This window comes from Puma concolor, chromosome E1, assembly GCF_028749965.1.
Source record: "Puma concolor isolate L17-30 chromosome E1, mPumCon1.1.hap2, whole genome shotgun sequence".
NCBI lineage: Eukaryota > Metazoa > Chordata > Mammalia > Carnivora > Felidae > Puma > Puma concolor.
Window position 1 is genome coordinate 11,232,657 of NC_141680.1, and position 10,967 is coordinate 11,243,623.

Genomic DNA, 10,967 nt, shown 5'->3' on the forward strand with positions numbered 1-10,967 from the left:
ACAAAGGGCCTCTGGCTGGCAGGTGCCTGCGGGGTCTTTTGTCCTTGGAGCGGCTGTGTACCTTCTTCCCACAGCACTCAAGGGAGGGGACTGCTCTCTCTGACTGCACCTCTGAGCTCCCTACCGAGCCTGGGGCTGGCTCCCTTCCCCACCAGGAGCGTGCACAGGGTGGCAGGCCCCAGTCCGGAGGAAGTCCTGCAATCCTGGATCGTCACTCCCAAGGCTGTTTGCAAGTTAGAAACGGGATCTCCTTCTGTTTTTTCCATTTCCCTGTCTGGGGTCCACAGAGGTTTTTCTCGTGGCCAAATACAATCCCACAATTCCACAGCCTCTCTTTCTCTTCCTTTTGTCTCTCCACAGAAGGGGATCCCTCGGGGCGCCTGGGTGGCGCAGTCGGTTAAGCGTCCGACTTCAGCCAGGTCACGATCTCGCGGTCCGTGAGTTCGAGCCCCGCGTCAGGCTCTGGGCTGATGGCTCGGAGCCTGGAGCCTGCTTCCGATTCTGTGTCTCCCTCTCTCTCTGCCCCTCCCCCGTTCATGCTCTGTCTCTCTCTGTCCCAAAAATAAATAAAAACATTAAAAAAAAAAAAAAAAAAAAAAAAAAAGAAGGGGATCCCTCCCCTCCCTCCCTATGCCCCCCATTTTATCTCTCCCAATTTGCAATCACGCACCTATGGCCCGCCAAGCTGTCCCCGGGGGCCCCTGGAGATGCCTCTGTCACTCTGTAGCCCGGATTCCTGGAATTTCAAATCTTCTGGCCTCAATACTGCTGTGTTTGAGAGATGAGGGAACTTTGGGCCCCCCTACTTCTCCGCCACGTTGACCTCTCTTCCTTTAGTATTTCTTCTAGGGTGGGTCTGCCAACAACACGTTCTCTCACCTCTGTTTCCTGGGAAGATCTTTATTTCACCCTCATTTTTGAAAAGATAGCTTTGCTAGAGACAGGATTCTTGGTCGACAGCTGTTTCTTTGCCCGCTTCGAGGATGTTATCTCACTGCCTTTTGTACTCTGGTTTTTGTGGAGAAGTTAGGTGCTCATATCTGTTAGGTTCTCTTGTGAGTAAGAACTTGGATTTTTCTTGTTGCTTTCAAGATTTTCTCCCTGGCCTCTGACTTTTAGCATTTGTGCCATATAATGTCTATTTGTGGTTTTATTTGTATGTATTTTGCTTGGAGTTTGTTGAGCTTCCTGGATGTCTAGGTTACTGTTTTTCGATATATTTGGGAAGATTTCTGCCATTGTTTCTTTGAATGCGAATTTTTTTGGCAAGGGTGTGGAGAAAGGAGAACCCTCTTGAACTGTTGGTGGGAATGCAAACTCGTGCAGTCACTTTGGAAAAAAAAAAACAGTATGGAGTTTCTTCAAAAAGTTAAAAAGAGGACTACCCTAAATCCAGCAATCGCACTACTGGGTATTTACCCAAAGGATACAAAAATACAAATTCTAAGGAGTACATGTACCCCCAATGTTTATGGCAGCCTATCAACAATAGCCAAAGTATGGAAAGAGCCCAAATGTCCATCGAGTGATAAATGGATAAAGAAGATGTTATGTGTGTGTATAACACACACACACACACACACACACACGCACGCACACACTGGAATATTACCCAGCCATCAAAAAGAATGAAATCTTGCCATTTGCAACGTTGTGGATGGAACTAGAATGTATTGTAATGCCCGAGGTCGCGAAACCCCCCACAAGAGACCACCAGAGTCGTAAGTCAAAGCCAAGCGGCAAGGGTTGTTTATTGCAGGTTCAAACCTGGACCTCCGCGCACTCATTGCCAGTGACGCTAAGAGGCCCCCGATCAGGGTTGGTACAGCGTTTTTATAGACAGAGACAAATAGCATAGGGGAGGTTTCAGATTATGAGGGGCCTGATTAGTTGATTTTAAAGTAAGGACATTTGTTGTTCTCTGATTGGGCGTCCTTTGTCTGTCCTTTGGCGGGAAGGCTTTGTCCGTTACTTGTGGAGGGAGAAAAAGGGGGAAGGGGGAAGGGGGAAGGGGAGGAATGTGTTAAGCAAGCAAGATTACAGAAGCGAGAAAATGCTGGTTAGTAAGTATTTCCATAATCTTAGGGTATAGCAAACTAAGTCTAGAAAAATTTAACGGTGCTCACATCGAACAATAGGCAAGACATACAAAATTTTAAATTCATTCTCTACATTTCAGTATTATGCTAAGTGAAATAAGTCAGAGAAAGACAAACATCGTATGATTTCACTCATGTGTGGAACTTAAGAAACAAAGCAGATGGACATAAGGGAGGGAGGAAAAAGACAGGGAAATAAACCATAAGAGACTCTTAGCAGTAGAGAACAAACTGAGGGTTGATGGAGGGAGGTGGGTGGGGGAAGGGGCTCGATGGGGGGTGGGTCCTAAGGGAGGCACTTGTTGGGATGAGCACTGGGTGTTGTGCTAAGTGATGAATCACTGCATTCTACTCCTGAAAGCCGTATCACACTGGATGTTAACTAACTAGAATGTAAATAAAAATTTGAGAAGAAAAAAAAAAGGACCTTCTAGTGAATTTTTCGTTTTAGTTATTGTACTTTCCACCTCTGTAACTTCCCTTTGGTTCTTTTCACAATTTCAGTCTCTTTATGATTATTCTATTTGATGAGACGTGACATCATGCCTTCCTTTTACTTCCTTGATCACGGTTTCCTTTAGTTCCGTAAACACGTTTAAAAGGACTACTTTAAAGTCTTTCTGGTCAATCTAACATCTGGTCTCTCTCACAGGCAGTTCGTGTTGCCTGGTTTTTTTTTGTTTTTTGTTTTTTTTTTTCCTGTGTATGGTCATGCTTTCTTGGTTTTTTGTTTTGTTTCATTATTGTTGTTATTTTCTTATTTGCTCAGTGACAACCGGATAATTTTGGTGAAGTCTCTTTCCTCCTCATAGGGTTAAGGCTCTGATATTCTTTTCAGGGAGGCACAGGGAATTCGGGCAATGCTCCTAGCCACCCTAGGATGACAGTGGTTTGGGGCGGTCTCACATTCCTGACCACACCCAGCTGTTAAGCTGCCCTAATTTCCAACTGATTTTTCTATTGTTTTCAACAATACCCTGGGGCATACATTGTCCTAGGAAAGAATCCTAGAACAGTAAGAATCCCATCAACTCTGTCTCCTTTGAAGGAATACTGTATAGTTCATAATTAAAAAAATTTTTTTAAATATTTATTTTTGAGGGGCGCCTGGGTGGCGCAGTCGGTTAAGCGTCCGGCTTCAGCCAGGTCACGATCTCGCGGTCCGTGAGTTCGAGCCCCGCGTCAGGCTCTGGGCTGATGGCTCAGAGCCTGGAGCCTGTTTCCGATTCTATGTCTCCCTCTCTCTGCCCCTCCCCTGTTCATGCTCTGTCTCTCTCTGTCCCAAAAATAAATAAACGTTGAAAAAAAAATTTTTTTTTTAAATATTTATTTTTGAGAGAGAGAGAGAACGTGTGAGCAAGGGAGGGAGGGCAGAGAGAGAGAGGAGACAGAACCCAAAACAGGCTCCAGGCTCTGAGCTGCCCCAATGCGGGGCTCAAACTCACACACTGTGAGATCATGACCCAAGCCGAAGTCGGACGCTTAACCGACTGAGCCGCCCGGGTGCCCCAGAACCTCCTCTATCCTTGAGAACACCTTTAGGTCTGAACTTCTTTGCTCTCTGCTATAAATGAGGTCAGTTCCTTCGGGAAGAGAGTATGAGCTGTTTTATGGCCAATTTCTAGCCCCAGGCAAACCTCTGAGCCAGGGTTCTTGGAGGCGGGGGTGCGGACCAAACAAGCTTCTCTCTGAATAACACTCCTGCTTCAGGAGCTGAGCCCTGGTGAGGAGCTAGGGAGGGATCAGCCCGAGGTCCTTTCCGCTTGCCCCTCCCGGTGTGCCATCACCACCTCGTGAGCCCAGGCCAGAGTAGGAGGGCCCCAGGGTTCCCAGTACACTGTGCTCAAAGCACTGGCTCTGTTCCAGGCACGGGGGCTGGGCAGAAGGGGGCGGCCACCTCTCAACTGTGGTCATGCGCTTAGGTGGCTGGAGCAACTCGAGAAATGCTGACCTCCTGCGCCTCCCAGGAAGAAGGCCCTCTTAGTAGGAGCTAGGGCGAGAGGGGCCCTGTGTTACTGGTCTGGGGGAAGAGGGGCGGTGTGTTGTTGGTTTGAGTGGGAAGGGTGTAGGGGACACTTTTAGGCGACAGGCTTGGGCGCAATGCAAAGCTGGCACCCACAGTGACCCCGTAGGGACTGCTATGGCTGTTTGCCGTGACCCTCTCCTAGGTGGGAGGCCCCTTTGGGAATTGGTGACCGGCCTTTTCCACCCTGGGACAAACCCTTTCTATTCCTTTGGACTCCCCCTTGGGCTGTGTTCTTAAAAACTGGAAGGAATTTGACCTCAAGGCCTGAGGAGAAAATGTCTCCTCTCTTTGTGTAATGTTTCCTGGCCTCGGGAAAAACTGGCCCAGATCAAGAGGTAAGGCCCCTCACAGAGCTCTTTCTTATCATACTGTTTTCCCGCTTGACCTCTTTTGCCAGAACTCCTCCAAATGGTCAGAAGTCTCAGATGTGCAAGACTTGTCCCCAATCCCGGCCCCCAGAAAAACTGTAGAAGGTGCCTTTCTGGGTCTCGTGGCCCATCTAACCCCGTGGACATTCTAGATTACCCCTCTTTTATTCCACCTGGTCACTTTTCCCCTCCCCCTGAAGGTCCAGAGGCTCCCCTGGATCCTATTAGTGCCCTAGGGGCCCCTGCCATTGCCACTACACTGCCACCACCCTCCCAAGGCCCCCTCTCTTACATCCCAAACCCGTCTGGCACTAATTATGAGCCTAAGGACCTGACTTCTGTTTCTCCACAAAAATGTCGTGCCCATCAGTGAGGGAGTGAACAGGGATGCAGGGACCCTTAGGGTCCACATTTCCTTTCCAGTGTCTGATTTGTCTCAGATAGAAACAAAATTGGTTTGTTTGTTTTTTTAGCCAAGATTAAGGTCATGTATCACCCCCAAATCCCACAACCCATCTCAGGACCTTCGAGGTTCTTTATGGGAGATCTTTCCTCCACACAAATCTTATATTAGGCCCTGAAAGCCACCGTCTCACACATTATATTATACCCCGAGGGCAAACTATCTCCACCATTAATGACCACCCAAACCAGTACAGTCCAAAATCTGGCCCCTCTTTCTCAGGAAACAACATCCAAAACTTACATCCGGGGATTGGGTGTACCTCAAGACTCTTTCGCAGAACAAAAAGCCATGTGAACCTGTCTGAACTGGGTCCTATCAAGTTCTCCCCACCACTCCAACAGTGAAGCTTCACAGCTTCCCCAGAAGCCATCTTTCCAGAACCAAGACTCCTCCTGCCCCACATGAGGAGACCTCCCCCCAAGTCCAGCTGTGAGCCATTGGAGATCTAAGCACTGTTCCAATGAGACTCAGGGGGTACACACCCTGAGGCCTAGAGACCCATGAATCTGGCCCATACCCGGTCCCCATTCTCTGACATTCAAGCATTCGATTATATTATCTTAGAAAAACTCCCTGCTTTCTTCCCCAAACGCTCAGGATCTCTCCTTCCCAATTGCAAGACTTCATTCTCGACCTTTTCCTTCAGGGTGACCCCTCCGAATTTACTTGGTCAGACATCATAACTTTCCTGGAGCTGTTCCCCCCCCTTGACGTCCTGCTCTCACAATATAATCATCACCCCTTTTGGGGTTAACCTTTTTCTTTGTCATCGTAACCTTTTGGTGCGTATCCAGTCTCTCCTTCACTGTCCTGCCCGCTGCTCTCTTGCGGTGTATTCAATAAACCACCATTTCCTTTGTTCTACCTTGGGTGAATTCTTTTTGTTTTTTAATTTTTTTTTTTTACTGTCTATTTATTATTGAGTGACAGAGACAGAGCATGAGCAGGGAAGGGGCAGAGAGAGGAGGAGACACAGAACCTGAAGCAGGCTCCAGGCTCCGAGAGGTCAGCACAGAGCCCGACGCGGGGCTCGAACTCATGCACCAGGAGATTGTGACGTGAGCCGAAGTCGGACGCTTAACCTACTGAGCCACCCAGGCACCTCTACCTTGGGTGAATTCTTTCACCACCCTTGCAGCCGGCTTCCACCAGCTTGTCACCACAGGGAGGGGTCTTGTGTTGTTGGTCTGGGGGAAAGAGACCCCTGTGTTGTTGGTCTGGGGAGAGAGGGTCCCTGTGTTGTTGGTGGGGGAAGGGGGTCTCGGTTCTCTTGGTCTGGGGGAGGGGAGCCTGTGCTGTTGGCTGAAGTGGTCCAGAATCGAGTCTGCACCTCATTCAGCCGGAAGGAGGGTGGAGGGAGGGAGTGTTCTTGGTTCCAATACCACAGACCCTCACCTATCTTACCAAATCTTCCTAAATGTTCTTGCACGGCTTTTCATTTCCTGTTCACCCTTTGGACCATTTCCAGAAGTGTTCAGTATTTTTTCGGTTCTGTTTACTGGTTTTCACGGGCTTTATGGGAAGGCAGGTCTGTGGCACCCCCTTGTGCCGGATGTCTATGTCTGAAGGCAGAGATCTGTTTTGTTTTGACTTTTTTTCTCCATCTCATGGGAGAAAATGCACAAAACCTTACGTGGAGCTCGGCACAGAGTAGAGGCTCAAGAAACAGTTCTTAAGTGAACGAGCCCCAGAAAACAACGTGAGCCTTTCTCTCCACTGTCTTGTTGAACTTTCCCTGACAAGTGCTTACCCTCCCTGCCCAGGATGAAAACTCAGGGAGACCCTTCAGATGTCTCAGTCAATATCTGAAAATAAGAAGGTCCCCATCCTCCCTCCTTGGGGTGTTAATGGTATAGTCCAGTCTATAATTACAGGACTCCGACTTTCACTGAAACTGCACTTCCCCGACCCCCTGCCCCAGATCTAGACCTGGAACGGGGGGGGGGGGGGGGGGTCGTGATCAATTTCTCTGTCTTCCTCTCTAGGTCACAAGCTGCCATTTCTTTCTCTTTTTTTTTAATTATTTAAAAATTTTTTATTTCTTTTTGAAAGAGAGAGAGAGCGTAAGCAGGGAGGGGCCGAGAGAGAGGGAGGCACAGAATCCGAAGCAGGCTCCAGGCTCCAGCTGTCAGCACAGAGCCCGACGTGGGGCTCGAACTCATGAACCACGAGATCATGACCTGAGCCCATGACCTGAGCCAAAGTCGGATGCTTAATTGACTGAACCACCCAGGTGCCCCTCAAGCTGCCGTTTCTGTCTCTTGTCCCTGCTGGATCAGCCCCGAGGGTGATGGGTGTATTTGTCTCCTACGGCTTCTGTACCAAGTTATCACAAGCTCTAGTGGCTTTAACAACACACAGTTATTCTGTATAGTTTTGGAGGCCAGAAGTCCAAAACCAGTCTCGCTGGGCTAACGTCAAGGCAAGGGTAGGCTGGCTCCTTCTGGAGCCGCCAGGGGAGAATCCACACATGGCTGCTCTCAGCTTCCAGAGCTGTGGTCCCAGCATCCCTTGGCTAATGACCCCTCCCTCCGTCTCCAAAGCCAGGAGCCTCGGTAGCATCAGACTTTGGTCACATTCCTGCTTCTCCATCAGCCCTCCCTCCGCCTCCCTCTCATAGGACTCTTGAGGTTACCCTGAGAGTCCCCCCCACCCCCACACCCCAATCATCCAGGATCCTCTCCCCGGCTCAAGATCCTTACTCAGTCACATCTGTGAAGTCCCTTTGTCAGATGAGGGAACATTCGCAGGGTCCTGGGATTAAGACCCGGATGTCTTTGGGCCATTAATCAGCCTGCCACATGGGATCAGGATCTAAGGACTGAGAGTCTTTCGTGGCTGGTTCTGCTGTGGCCTGTCAGTGACCAATGCTGACTTTTGCCTCCTGTGGGCAGCTTTTGAGGGACCTCCGTGGGAACCCCAGCTGCAGTCCCCCTGGTGTGCCTGATGCTTGTCCCAACCTGCAGATCTGATGTCCCTTCCTCCCAGGCCCTGCCATCCACCCTCAGCTGGGGTGCCCAAAGCTCCCAAGGGCCGTCTCAGTCAAGTCCCTTTCGGGGGGTCCTGTTTGGTCTCTGGGAATTTGGTGCATTTATGCTGCTAAGATTTGCCGCCCACCCCCGGCACGACGCCCTTGACTCGCCGTGTATGTGGCCCAGGCTCCAGGCTGAGGTCACATGGCACAGGGGTTATGGCCCGGGCCTGGTTCAGGTTTGCCTGGGCTTGAACCCCAGCCCTGCCACTTGCTAGCCATAGGCCCTTAGGAGAGCTATACTAGCCTTTTTTGTGCGTGACCTGGCACAGAATAAGCCCCTTGAAAAGCATAAACTAAACCAGCCACCTGGCCCCCCGAGCCCCAGGGGACACATGGTCTGCTTCATAAGGAGTCCCCTCCCACCTCTGCCTCTAGGCACCTCAGATTTGGGGTGGGGGTGGATCCCAACCCCGTGACTGCACCATTCTGAGGCTTTGAAGCCTCAGCTGAAACTGAGCCGGAAAGAGGAACCTTATGACATCCTGTCACACCAGGGTCTGGGGCAGGCGGAGGACAGGGAGGGGCCGTGGGGCGCTAGCCAAGGCCTGGCCGGCTAGGGCTCCGGGGTAGGCAACGGCTTCTGCCATGTTCCTCTTCTGGATCCACAACTTTCTTTTTTTTTTTTAAACGAAAACTTTTATTTTGAGATGAATGTAGATTCACATATATCCTATCAACTTTCTACATAGTAAAATTTCAAACCTTCCGGAAAGCCATAAGAAGGGCATAATGACACCCATATCCCCTTCACCTGCGTTCACCAATTCATATCTGGTTGAGTTCATGGTTTTTAATCTATTATCCGCAACTCTATAGACACTCATAGAAATGTAGAAATATGGACATGTTCGGTCCACTAGGCATTATATTTCTTTTTTTTTTAATTTTTATGTTTTGGGGCGCCTGGGTGGCGCAGTTGGTTGGGCGTCCGACTTCAGCCAGGTCACGATCTCGCGGTCCGGGAGTTCGAGCCCCGCGTCGGGCTCTGGGCTGATGGCTCAGAGCCTGGAGCCTGTTTCCGATTCTGTGTCTTCCTCTCTCTCTGCCCCTCCCCCGTTCATGCTCTGTCTCTCTCTGTCCCAAAAATAAATAAACGTTAAAAAAAAATTTTTTTTTAAATTTTTATGTTTTATTCATTTTGAGAGGGGAGGGGGAAGGGGCAGAGAAGAGAGAAGAGAGAGAGAATCTCTCTGCGCTGTCTGCAGGGAGCCTGACACGGGGCTCAAACTCACAAACCTCATGACCATGACCCGAGCCAAAATCAAGAGTCAGACGCTCAACTGACTGAGCCACCCAGGTGCCCCTAGGAATTATATTTCTAAAGACTCATATATAATGAACTTCTTTCTCTCTCTCTCTATATATATGTTTATATATATGTGGGTATATATACACATATATGTTTATATATACACACAGATATATGTGTATATACATATATGTACACATATACACACACATACACATATGTATATGTGTGTATATGTACATACACATATATATGCTTATATATACACATATATGTGTATGATATGCATATATACAGGTGTGTATACACATATATACATATACACACATATATATATACATATATACATATATATGTGTGTATATATGTGTGTATATACATATATGTACATATATATGTTCATAGATGAATATATTTACATTGAATGAGTGTGTGTGTGGTTATATGCATTTTTCCCCCCAGCTCTGCCTGTGTACTAGTTCTAGAAGCAATAACAACTCCAGAATAGTAAGCATAACGAATACCAGCTCAATCCTGGTTAAACGCCACCCTCTGCCTCCTGAGGCAGCTGATTCCAGGGCTGGGGCAGGAGAAGTCTTAGACGAGCCTGAAACAGACTGGTAGAAAGGAAGTGTTCAGAGAATGATGGGGACTTGTCATCATTCTGGGGAGTCCTGCGAGGCAAGAGGACAAGGAGGCAGCTGGAAAGGGGTCCCACTGGTCAAATCTGGGATACTCTGAGCATTTCAAATAATTCGTTGTAGTGACGGATTGTCATCCATTGACTAGAACACCTACGCGTGACGTAACTACATGGATATAAACAAAGGAGGAAAAACTGTTTTACAGGAAAAAACAGTCTGGCTTCACGCTGATCCGTCCAGCTCCCATCCCGCACCCCGGGGCCCTTCCTCACTTTCCTCTTCTGGGTTTGTGTCTCCTGTCTTTCCTGGAGAGAACCTGGGTACTAAACAATACCATCGTATTTATCCATTTATGCTCCTTCCCACAATACTCACTCAGTTGTTCCAGAATTGCTGCACTGGTGCCACAGCCCATAACACACCTACTAAGCGAAGGTCAAGACTTATTTGCAGTTCTCTTTGACCTTAGGATCTCAATCGCACGGCCCGGCATTTGAACCGGAAGAGGCACCTTCCGGATTGGGTTTTGACGTACGTGTAGGAGTCTCCCGGGAAGACAAAGTGGAAGAGAGGACCCTGCAAAGGGACATGCATGTGCAAAAGGCCTGGGGAATGAAAGAGGGGTGTGTACCCCCCTACTAGGGCGGGGGCCCAGTGTTTGTTTACGGGGAAAGGAGATAACAAAGGGTAGGTCTGGAGAGGAGTGTGGTGGGGGATGGGGGTCATGGCTTGGAAGGGCCTTGAATGTCAGGCAAGGAGCTTGGGGTTGATGTGGCAGGCACTGGGGAGTCCTCAGGGGCACTGGGCTTTACAAAATGTTCAGGGCAGATCGGCAAGTTGGTGGGGGTGATTGGGACCATGAGATGCGATGCCCGAGCTGCCGGGGCGGCTTTGGGGTCACTTCTCTGGAAACCTCCGTATCTCGTCTGTGACTTGGGCCAAAGAGAGGATCCACTCCCGGGGCTCCCCGGGGACTCCCCAAGAGCCCTACCTGGCCTTTGGGGTCTGAGGCAGAGGCTGGGCCACTCACGCGCTCTCCGTGTTCTGTGACATGTCTGCTTCCTGTTTCTCCTCCCTCAGG